This window comes from Melospiza georgiana, chromosome Z (assembly GCF_028018845.1).
Source record: "Melospiza georgiana isolate bMelGeo1 chromosome Z, bMelGeo1.pri, whole genome shotgun sequence".
Lineage (NCBI taxonomy): Eukaryota > Metazoa > Chordata > Aves > Passeriformes > Passerellidae > Melospiza > Melospiza georgiana.
The window spans coordinates 49,673,925-49,686,488 of record NC_080465.1 but is presented as its reverse complement, the minus strand read 5'-3'; positions in this window follow the sequence as shown (position 1 = coordinate 49,686,488).

The window sequence follows — 12,564 nt, the reverse complement described above, 5'->3', positions numbered from 1 at the left end:
CTTTATTTCTTCTTTTTTTGCAGTAATACATCATTCCTGAGACTTGCTGCCTTTTGATGCTTCTCTAAATGCAGGGTGACTGAAATAAGAACATAAGAACAAGCAGGTATTTCAGAACTGTTTCCTGTGAGACAAATAGGAAAGGACTGGGAATTATTTCTTCTATAGCTGATTGAGAAGAAAATAGAATTATGAATCTAGAGAGTTGCTGCAAAGATGCTGCTGTGATAGAAAAATAAGTAATTGGCTTTTATTGCAAGGAAGATTCAGTTCAGCTACTGGAAAATAATGGGAAGGATATTTCAACATGGACAGACATCACAATCAAAGCTAGTAGAATTTCTGAGAGTAGCCATGAGTTATAATAACATTTCTCAGATGTAGTTTAGTTTAGTTACTTAGCACTGATGTACATCTGGAGAAAAAGAACTAGAAGACCCCTCTGTTTTATATGAAGTTGATAGATCTTATTATGAAGATGCAGTGTGTTTATATATCCAAAGAAAAATGTTTATTCTATTTTATAAATGTGATTTTCTTTCTAGTTTATAAACAAAACCTCACAATCTGAACACAAAATCAGTTTAAAAAATCAAGAAATTTCTCATGTATACACTGAAAATCCCACAAACTTGATCAAAAGAGAAGCCAAGCTTAAATGTATGTATTAATCCTTCTGTTCACTGAAAACGCATTATTCCTTTGGCCATTGCATAGCCTTATTGCACATTAATTTGACTACATAAAGTGGAGATTAATATTGAACAATAGTGGAATGTAAGCAGAATACAAGTCCTATAGCACATACCTTCCAGCCTACATAGTAGTCATGCTATTGCTGAGATTTTTCTAGCAAGTCCTATAAGATTTCTTTAATCTAAAATGAAGTTCAGTTTCATATTGGAATACATATACCTAATGCATGTAAGTTATTTTCATAAAGAAGCTTGTCAGCAGGAACTCATATGTCAAGATAGGAAGGAAGAGATCAAAGTATTTAAACGGAGCAAATGTCATGTGTTGGCTGTGAGGTAGTCAGTCTGGTTCCAAAAATGGAATTGAGCTTATGCACAGAAGCACAAGTTTATCTTCAGTGAAATCCTGTCGCAATAATAATTTTCTGTAAACTTGTATGAAAAATAATCAATCTGAGAGTCAGACTTTGACCCTGAGAAGTGCTAAGTACAACATTCTATCATCCATTGCTTCTGTCACTGCAGTTTAATGATTTTGAACATTTTAGCCTAAGAGTAACATCTGACAAATTCAAGCATTTGTGGTACTAGCAGTTAGCAAACTTGGGTGGCGGATTTGACATAAAAGTGTTACTAATAGATATCATATTTGTTACTTAATAGATATCAGCAAAATGGGAATTTAAATGTAAATACTTATGAATCTGCCTATTTCCAAACATATTAGAATGAAATTAGTATATTTTTTGGAATTGCATAGTCAGCTATATATACGACAGATTGTCCAGTGAGCATTATCTTGGAAAACATCTTGAATGACAGCCATACTGCAGCCAATTTCCAGTCTCGTTAGTTAAATAGATTCTGTCATAATAATGCTTGTGTAGAAAGCAGTGCTGCTATTCAGCCAGTAGATGTACATAGGTATAGTGTTGGCACATCATAGTTTGAATGGGCTGAAAACTGGGTATCTTACAAAAGGTTTCCTAAAACAAAAAAACCTAGTAGCACATCAGTGACTGAGACAATCTAAACCACTTTGCCGCATGAGAATAATTTCATTCTTTAAGAGAACAAAGTACAGAGTATGTTTGTTCTCCCCTTGCTCTCTGCATCCCACCCAATTTTTAATATGGGAAAGGCATGTGACTTATTTTTTTATTATTAGCAAGAAGGTGGTTGTTTTAAGGTTGTTTTAATCACCAGGTTTTACCAATATAAGGAGCCCTGACAGCTCTGTTTGAGAACATTAATTACTCAAGGGGCATGATATTTTGCCCTTGGGAAGAAAATCATTTATTATCTTTGAAAATCCTGGAAGAGGCTGCCTTACTTATACTTATCAATATTTTCCATGGTACAAGGTTGTTACACCAGCAGTTGTCCCATTTTGGCTACTCATGGGATAGTTAGCAGGAAAACAAAACATAATTTTTACCTTCAGGTTAATACCATATACTTACTCTGGCAAAATAAAATCTGTAAAAAAATCTCTCATAAAAATGTGGACTTCTTTGATTCAGGTTGCTTATACAGTAATGTAAAGGCTCCCAAATGCTACAAAACCCCTTTATTTGTTATGGCTAGAAATTTAGAATCGGATGCCTTAGAAGGTACAAACTGTGCTTAGTTCAAGAATATAAATGATGTGATAAAACAGTCTCTGACTTCACTGGCAGAATAGAAAAGAAGTTGGACCAAATAGGAAGTTAAGATTATTTAGAAGAGTTCTGTTGTTCAGTAGCTGGAAAAATGATAGGAAAAAAATATTTGAATGGTCTAATGGTAATAGATTCCTAAGTATACATTTAAACCATAAATACATGTGGCCAATTGTGACCAAAAGTATTTCCTAGAAATATCCAGAAGGGCATAAAAATGTAAAAATAGCTGGACAGAGAAATCAAAGAATGAGGTTTTCATTAGGAGAGTTTAAATATTAAATAGATGCCAAGACCAGTCAGCAGTTTTATTTGCAGCTCAAATTTCAGTAAGTGACTTGGAGTCTGCTGTTAATCAAACTCATGTAACTTATGGGGAAAGAAAGAAGGTGCTTTGAATAAATAATGTTTGAAGCAATTTGCAGCTCTTTATCTGATATATTGACAAATGTCAACATGCAGAGATACTACAGCCAAAGGTGAATGAACCCTATGAGAGAAGCAAAACCTCTCAGTCAAAAATCTCTTTTTCTTTGCTCTAATGCTTTGCTACCTTCTAGCATTTTGGTCATCATGTGTACTATGGTTATATCTATATATATATATTTGTCTGTAAAGAACACATGGATATGAAAACAAGCAAACAGATTTCAAAAAGGATTTTTCACCTGTTCTCTCTCTTGTTTCCTGAAATATTTGGCTGACCTTCAGGTAACCTCACTGGCAAAATAACAACAGGCAGTCTAAAAGCAAAGGTTAATGATGGAACAAGGTAAAAAGTAGAAACCAGTTTCCCACTGCAGTTACATTGATATAAATTTAGTATAATTATAATTAATAATTAATTTAAACCCATGCGTTATGAATAAAGTGATTATAATATTATAGTTGATTTTATGTAGGATATTTACTCCTTCCTGTGCACCAAAAAATGTTACTGTTGATAAAATGATGCAAAAAAATTGCATGAGAAATTTGAATAGATTATATTGCCAAGTATGCTGGAATTTACATATGATATTTTTTCATTTCTATGTCATCCCAGCTCAAGTTGGTAGTGCTGTAGACTCATTTTTAATTTCATGGCTGTTCTATGTTAGGTTTTTAAACAGTCCCACTGCAATAAAATATGTAATTAACAGTCCTAGTCCTAAACTGGTAACCTTTATTGAATTATTACAGAACTTGAAGACTAAATAGCCACAGATATTTGCCTTGGTAGCAGGGCATCTGTGTTTACGAGACTTAGGAATTTGGAAGCCTTAGACTTAGGGCTTTAGGGTTTCTTCTCATATACACTTAAGAAAGCATTTGCATCTTTGCTTGATTTCTTTTTTGTGAAATGTAGAAAATAGTTGTCTTGTGAAGATTTAAAGAAAAAATTCACAGTTCTGATCAGGTTTAATTCTCTATTGCTTGTGGCGCTGTGATAAACATCAACAGATGGATTAAAAGTTGTACCTTACCTTCATGTCCCTGCTAACAAGGGAGGTAAACCCCAAGAAATCAAGCAATGTTTTTCATAATGTCTGGTTTTCTGGGATTAACTGAAACTTTCAATTTTTGTGACTTAACTTTGTGACTTATTTTTTGAGGACTACAATTTTGCTCAAAGTTTGTAGTAACATTGTTTACAAAGTCTTCAAATATTTATCTCTCATGTTCAGATTGCTTTGCCTTTTTACTGAACGAATATGTAAATAGAAGCAGTACAGTTAGACTCTGTGGTCTTTGCTGTAGTGTTAACATGCAAGTACATGTGTCTCTCTGTAACTTTTTCTTTTGTTTCCATGATGAGAGTTCTGTTAGGCTAGAATTGTACTTGTGCTCCAAATTTACCCCTAAAAAAATGAGAGACACAATATTCAGTCTCTTTCAAATTATAAATGGGCTGAGTTCTGATCCAGTTCTAACAGCCTTTCACCTTCTTATTAGGGGTCAGAAAATACTTCTTAAGTTCATAAGTTTTCAAATCATAGTCTTTCTAAAGTGTAAAAAAAATGCCATTGCTTTACTAGAAGAAAATGTATCTTATGACCTACATAATGCATCTGTTGTGTTTGAAGATTTACAGTGCCCATCCCACAGGTCTGCCTGTCCAAAGGAGAGGAAGGTCATTACAGACATAAAGCTCTGAAGGAACCTTGAACATGGGTGACTGTTGTCTGCATCAGTCTTTCTCTTCTCTCCAAAGGAGGAAGATTCAATAAGGGCACATTAGGAACTGGTGAGAGGAATTATAAAGTCTCAATGCAAATGAAGGTACAGATAATTCTGAAACAAAAGAAATTGTAATTTCCGTATGACCTTGTGTTTCATATTTATACTGAATGTGTTGTCCCATCTTATATGCACTGTGTTTTCCTTAATAGTCATGTTTCCCAAGAAGTCAGTGTGACTACAGACTCATAAAACTAAACTTTGCTTGTAGTGTAAATATAGCATATGTTAGGAATATGCTTGGCAAAGCATTGTAGCAATATGTGTAGATGACCATTTCATCTCTTCTGGATATAATGAAATCAGATACAAAGTCTCTATGGTTCAAGGTTTTTCTACACTTTAACTTAATTTGTTTCTGAGTACTAAATGAAAAGAAAAATGCTTTCCAGCAAAAATAATAAAACAAATGCTAAAAATTAATAAAAAATAATGTCTTGGTATGGACATACCTTTGTCTCAGGTTTTAGTCTCATCTAGGTAGTACAGTAAGAAGAGAAAGGACAAAATAGTAACACATGCTTTAGAGTCTGAATGCCACTTACCAGTTCACACAAATGTAATTCTTTTATTCATATTAGGCAATTTAAACTATGTAGGCATGTGAACACAAGTTATAATTAAACCTGCATTTTGCTATGCAACATATCCTTAGGAGCTCTTTTTTTCTTTAAAGCACATCCTAAAGGCCTACTGACAATATTAACATAAGCAGATATTAAATAAGTCCTTCCTAATTTTTTTCTTATCTCAGCTTTACTTTAGAAATCCACAGGTCAAGTTTTCACTATTTGTTTTGTATCACAGATCTTTAAGAAACTGTCCTGTTAGTGAGTGGAAATAAGAAAGGAATCCTCTGCAAAATGGACGATCTTCATAATGAGAATGATTGCCCATTCTGAAGTCACATGCAGAAGTCTACTTTTAAAAACATAGATAATACTTGCATCTTCAGCATAACCTTTATGATTATAGCAATACTGAGAACATAATCTCTCTGAAAGGCAGGAGCCTTTATCTCAGAAAAAGTAGAAAAGCCTATACTCATCTTTACAAAGATGCTATGCTATACTTGATTTAAAGACCTAATTCATGTTTCTACTAAAATCATTCTTTTCAACAGAAGCAAGACACCAGCTACCTGACTTTCATGTAATGGCTACTTTGTTCAGAAGTTTTCTTGGTATTTGAACTGGATTTTCATAGGTCATATGCACTTACTTCTATAGCTAGGCAGACTTGAAAGGAAAATACAGCTCTTGAATTCTGGCTACCCAGCATACCTCATCCATGGCCAAGAGGGAAATGTAAAGCAAACAAGTGAAGTAGCTTAGATATGTTTATCCAATCAAAACTAAACTCTAAAAGGAAATTTGGTGATATAATTACTTGTCTCATAACTAGCACATTGATAAAAAGATGTATTTTGCACTTTGACCATGTAGCCTGTGTGTTTTTGGGAGTACATGTTTTATCTTTGAACTTTGGCTAAATTAGCATGACAAGATCTGACACTGTTACTTTCTGCATGGAAGATTTTTTAATTAGAGAAAACAAGACGCCATCTGTTTGGACATGGGCAGCTGACCCTGAAATGCCATTGCTCTCACAGCTCTCTCCACTGTATCTTGTTCCCAGCCCAGAAGATACTTCCAGTAATACTGCTCCCTAATGACTGGTAGCTACCATCCAAGATTATAACAGCACGCTGGGTGGCTTCTGAATCCTTAAAGCGCAGGGAAGTGGCAACAAGAGTTGGGATAAAGTGAGATATAATAGTGGGATTCTGGTTGTTAAAATCTTTTGTCTTACAGAATTCCATAGAAGGAATAGAAATAAAACTTGGCCCCATAGAATCAGAATAGAGACCTGGAAGGAGTCAGAGAGAGAATTTTATGAAGTCTCAGAAGGTGAAGATTGATTTGCAATAAATGGAAAAAAATCAGTATTGAGTTCTGCTGTGGTGGAGAAGTGGTAATGCTCAACATGTGTATTTGAGAGTTTAATTTCTTGGAACTGATTGAAAGCAGGGAAAGAAGAACTGGAACTGGCTTTAGGACATTTCAGTGGGAAGGATGACTGGAAAAAGTGAGGTTTGTGGATAGGGGTGTGATTAGAAAAATGAACCCCCACCAGATCTTGCAAAACAGGTCCCAAACATACTATTGTTCACTTTGGTGCTACCTGAAAGTAAAAGTTGCCCATTGCCATTGGTATTGGTAAGAAAAACCTCCACAGATTTTAGCTGATTTCCATGAAAAAAAGAATTGAATGGTTTGTTATCAAGCCCTATTTTTCCTTGGGTATCTGGAAGAAGGTCAAGGAAGTCTCTAATACCCGTCACTACCTTATATAGAGCTTTTTGGATGCTTTTTTGTTATGTTCTTCTTTATACCTCCTTGTAGAATAAAGCTTCTGATAAATATTTCTTTCCCTCCCAAGCAAACATATGACAAATAATAAAGTAAAATGAATAGAATCCTTTCGAGAAAAATGCAGGTTGGCAGGAATAAAAGACATTAATGACTGAACGAGCTGGACAGAAATAAGCTATTTAAACAATTTAATTCTCCTCATTGGGCTGTGTAAAATCAGGTGAAGAAAACAACTAAAGACAAAGTCTGTTGTAACTCCCTAGTTAAATCATGACATTTAATCTTATTAAGGTTGTGAAAGCTATCTAACCATTTGCCCATAAAAAGCATGGAGTAAGGGTTATTGCCATTTAACAAAGAACCAAGTGCTTCTGTGCCCTGGAGAACAAAAGATGGTCACTGACAGGGAAGGATTCAGTCCAGAAAGAGATTATGTGCTCAGCTGTCTTGCTTTTTTTTTTTCCTAGGAAGAGGTACCAAATGAACAGAAATGTTAATGACAATTACAGTAAATGTGAACTTGCTCTCCCTACAGGCAAGATTAGGTCTGCATTAAATGCTTTTTTCTGAGATAACCACAGTTAGTTACTGTATTTAAAACCATAGAATTAGTTCATTATAAAACTCACTCAGTATTTTCCAAATAAAGGAACTAAAAGGAGGTGCCAAATATTTCATTTTAAATATCAGTAAGGAACCTTGAAAGAGCTATCCTATTCACAGGCAGAAGCAAGTTGCTGTGAATCAGGGTATCTCTCAGCATTCCTCATCACTGCCACTCACTTTTCAGGCTCTACTAACCTGCTTTGGGATTCAGGATAGGGCAATGAGTGACTAGATTTCTGTCAGAATAAGGCTCCCTGCTGACAGACTTTGTGCAAAAGTCTGTATCATTAAATATGCATTAAGTTTTGAAGAGACTCAGGAATAAAACTAATTCCATATACCCTTATAGTAAAATGTAACTGCAGACTAAGAATAGGCAGAATGCTCATTTTATAGGCTCCTTATTTTATACAAACTCTAAGATGCTGACTAAAATTCCATGTTCTTATTTACAGGAAACTGCAAGTATATAGGTAAGAGAGATAATCACAGGGTTATAGCAAACTATTGCTGTAATGGCAATGCTGGGTGAATCACAATTCTTTGTAGTACGTTTTTCACATATGCAGTTTTACACATTAGCATATACAGTTACTTGTCTCTCTTACCTTCACTGTAACATTTTTTCCTAATAATGTCCAGCTAGTAGCTGAGGCTTATTTTTTTTTACTCATTCTACAGTATAGGCATTATAAAAATAAATATTTAATCCTTTTGTCCCTTTGCTCTTTCAGTCCAAAGGAATGAGAAATTCAATTTCAATATGAACTTTGCCCAAGAGAGGGCTGAAAGTTGAGTGTACAGTTGTTAATTTTAAATGGAATTGCAGCAATTTCATCCTGAAAGAGCTTTGTTTGCACCTATTAATAGTACTATAGTATGATAAGTCTATGAATATGCACTTTTTAAATTTTCCTTGCAAACTAACATTCTATGGGTGATTTAAACAAAAACAATAGCCTTGTGGAGGACAATACAATTATATTTACTTTACCAACAGCAACAAATTGTAAGTCTGCTGAAAACATCTTAATTTCTATTCAAATGCAACCCTTTGACAAATTTTAATTACTATGCATTTTCTTATTTTCTGAATACCCACTCTCCACTTGCTGTATCTCTGTACTATCAGATGCACTATAATGATGCCCAGGCAGCCACCCACTAGCAAGCTACATACTTGGTGCCATAGTAGGGCAGCTGGGAAGACTTATCCCTTCTACTGTTTGCCTCTGATACCTGAGTCAGTGAGCTGTTCTTTGATTTCTTCAGGAATGTTAAAGGTATGTTCACATTAAACTCAATTTCCTCTTCGTCACTAGTGGTACACCTTCATACTTAAAATTTTTGTGATCCTCCTTGTTTGCTCTTTTTCCTCTGAAAACTTCATATGATATTTTGTGTAAGTTTTTGCATATGTGTATTAGAAGGTACTGTTTCTCCTAAAAATAATAATAATCTAAACAGGGCTACGATGCTGATACTTCTTCCTGCACTCTTTGAAAGTGGAATAAGGAGCCTCTGATTTTCCAAAAGCCAAAGAGAAAAACCTGCCCTAGAGATAAGAACCAAATTGGATTTCTTACTCCCAAGGCAGTGCCCCTAACCAAAGTCCAGCCATCCTTTCTTGTTAGTGTCTTGGCAGGTGGATTATAAACCTATCTTGTCAGTAACAAAACCAGTTAGTGATAATCATCTGAGCAGCACAAACAATGCTGCAGACATGGAACGGTCCCATGTATGCAAGAAGCTTAGGTGCATTAAAGACAAGAGTAGGGGAATAAATACAACGGAGAGCATGTAGTCTTGGAAATGCATTTCCACTCAGGCAATTTACTGTGTGAGTGGGAATTTTACAATAGCACTGCCCCTTTTTCTCACTGTTTTTATGTGTTTCCAGAATGAGGGTCTAAATATTGCATGTGAATTCAGCCACTTCGTTGTAATTCTTTCATCTATCCTTCATGCAATTACAACTCTAAAGGAGAGGAAAATAAGACAAGGGTGTGGATATTCTGAGTCCATCTTGAAGAATTCTTGCTTTGTTTGTCTTTTGAACATCCTCCACATAGTCTTGAGGATGGAAAAAACAAGCAAGAAGGTGTGCCATGAGGAAATGCAAGTAATGACCCTGAGATTGGGTTAGTTGCCCTGGTGCTATTTACACCAGGGTTGTACGTTCAATCCCTGTTGGACTTGATGACTGTTGTGGATCATTTCCCACACAGAAAAATTCTGTGAATCACAGTGTCAAAGATGCTGATGATGCTCTCAGCCAAACTGTAACTCATAGCAGGAAAACAGACTGAAATATGGTAAGGTTGTGTAAAAGCTCTTTAAGGGCTAAGTATTTTATGTGGTAACTATGGATTTCAGCTCTCGAAGCAAGTCCAAAGCATGCTTTACAGGGCTGTTTTACTCTCATGAGCCTGTTTTAGATTTTTCCATTGAGGGAGAGGCCAGCAGTGAAAGTATAGGTTCCTTGCCTCTAACACACTTGAATAATATGTGAGAAGGAATACCTGTTGTATTTTATTTCTAGTTTACTTCAGCATGAAGGATATGGATAGATCTGGATCATATATGATTTTTATAGTCCTGGCAAAACAACAAACTACTTTTCTGTGTAACTAATGTGAAATTTGATCTCTTGCTTCAATGTGGAGGCTTTAAGAATAAAATGGAGGTGAATTTGTTAATTCATTAACATGTAATTCTGTTATTACTTATTCAGAGAATTAAAGCTAAATATTGTTGTTATTCTGAACACATAAAACCCCATAAGTAATGGTACTAAATTATCCAGATACTGGAACATTCTTTCAAGTAAATCTGTTTATATTATGGGGAAAAAGCACTGTCCATTTGTGCTTAGAGCAAATGATTCTTATTAGTGTTGATCACTAATTCTTCATTTTCATTCTGCTCAGCAGTTCAGCATGCATATTAATGCATTGTCTTTGAACTGAGCCACAGGCAAAAGTAATGTTTTTCACACACTCAGTGTTCTAATGGCTACCTTTCAGAAGACAAAGACACATTACTGCATACAAACAGGTATTGATAAAAGTCCCAACAAATTCTGTGGTATATAAATAGACTTTCAGTCTAAACATTTTAACCTGGGTCCTACCAAGTCCTGCCTATATTTCCTAATATCATTCAGCTGCAGGTGGGGAAGTACTGGTGTATCCCTGCTGGAACAGTGGGCAGAAAACACCCAATAGATTCAGTCTCTAGACAGTGAAGTGTCAAGAGGTTTCATTTTACAGCATCAGCTGACTCGTCATTCTCAAGGGAGAGGAGCAGACAGAAGTCATGGCTTACTCACATATAACTTTACTTTCAAAAACTGTATATTACTATCTGAATTAATTCCCAAATGTGATTCTGCCTTTCTGCATATCTCACATCCTTGTAGCAAATTATGTCTTGTGAAAAACAAAGAAGAGGAACAGAAACCTAACAATTGTGGCTGTAAAGCAGTAAATTTTAAAAACACTTAGTAAGAAAATGCTAAATTTTAGATTTCCTGTGCACATTTATTTCAGCCTGCACGTGCCTTTATATTATAATGTGCTGTCCAATTATAGAACTCTACTGTATATTTTCCACTTGAATACTATATCAGTCAGAATTAAATTTTCCTTCTTCTTTACTTTTTATTAAAGAATTATTGATGCATGTGGCCTCATGTTTTTCTTATGTTTTTTACTCACCACTTGACAAATTCTGTCTGAGGACAGAAATCTCTTTTTTTGGACACACAATCTGACACTAACTTCTTCACAGATACTATGTTTCTAAGATTCTATGAGTCTATGATACTAGTCAGTTCATTTTCATAACAATCCACTAAAATGAGAGATTATTATTGCCTTTCTTTCAGAAGCAGGAATGAGGCACAGAAAATTAAAGGTCAAAGTATTTATTGATTTTGAGCACCTAATACAAACCAGAAAGGATTCTGTAATATTTAATATCAAGTAGCTACTGGCCAGACCACTTTTTGTATTTCCTGGAAGTACAGCTCTCAGTGCCTAGCACTGCTGTAGGTCTTGACATTCCAGCTCAGACCTGCTGTAGTGGAACAAACCATGGGCTAATGGCTTTTTCTGCTAGCCTTTCTCGTCACATCTGGAGGTAATAACTGCAGGGGTTTGTATCGAGTAACAGAAGGCATCAGTCCAACTGTTTCAAACATGCAGGCAATCAAGTCCATATTAGTTGGTACAAAAGGCAGAGCTGACACGTGGCAGCTTCATATGCCAGCCAACTTGGAGTTGGAAAACAGCTCCTAATGAACTCACCCACACAGGAGATGAGAACATAAAGGGTAACAAGAGGCAAGTGCAGCAACTACATTTTGGAAGGCCCTAATGGCTTTTTGGCTTCTCAAATGGGACTGAATTTTTCAAGTAGTCATGCACCTGAAATGTGACCTGGTATGTAGTAAGCATATCTTGTAACCACATACCTAGCTGTCTAAATGCTTGCTTCACACTTGGATATGGGAAAAAAATACATACATGAAATCAATGTGTGACATTTGAAACCAGGAAGTTAAAATTATTATCAGAGTATGTAAAGGGGCTTTAAAGACTAAAGAAATAAAACTACTGAGAAAAATATTAACATCATGATTCTACATAATCAGAGTGTAGAACTGCAATGGTAAGATAACTAAAACACACTTTTCCAGATTGTAGAATAGTTTGGTGTCTTTTTATGGTATCAACAGGATGCATTTTTTACTCTGGAAACAATAGCAACAGGAAACTGTATTTGATTTCTCAAAATAGCAGAGGCCTCTTGCACTATTTAAGTACCTAAACTTAGGATGCTGGTTTCCTACGGTTCTAGACTAGACATAGATTAAAGAATTACCAGTTGTTTGAATATTGGTGCCAAATCTCTATTGTGCTGCAGTCTGTGCATGTCAGCCCTCCCACAATTATGGTTCATAGAAGAACTCATTACTATTGTTTGCACACTGGTGGCTAACTG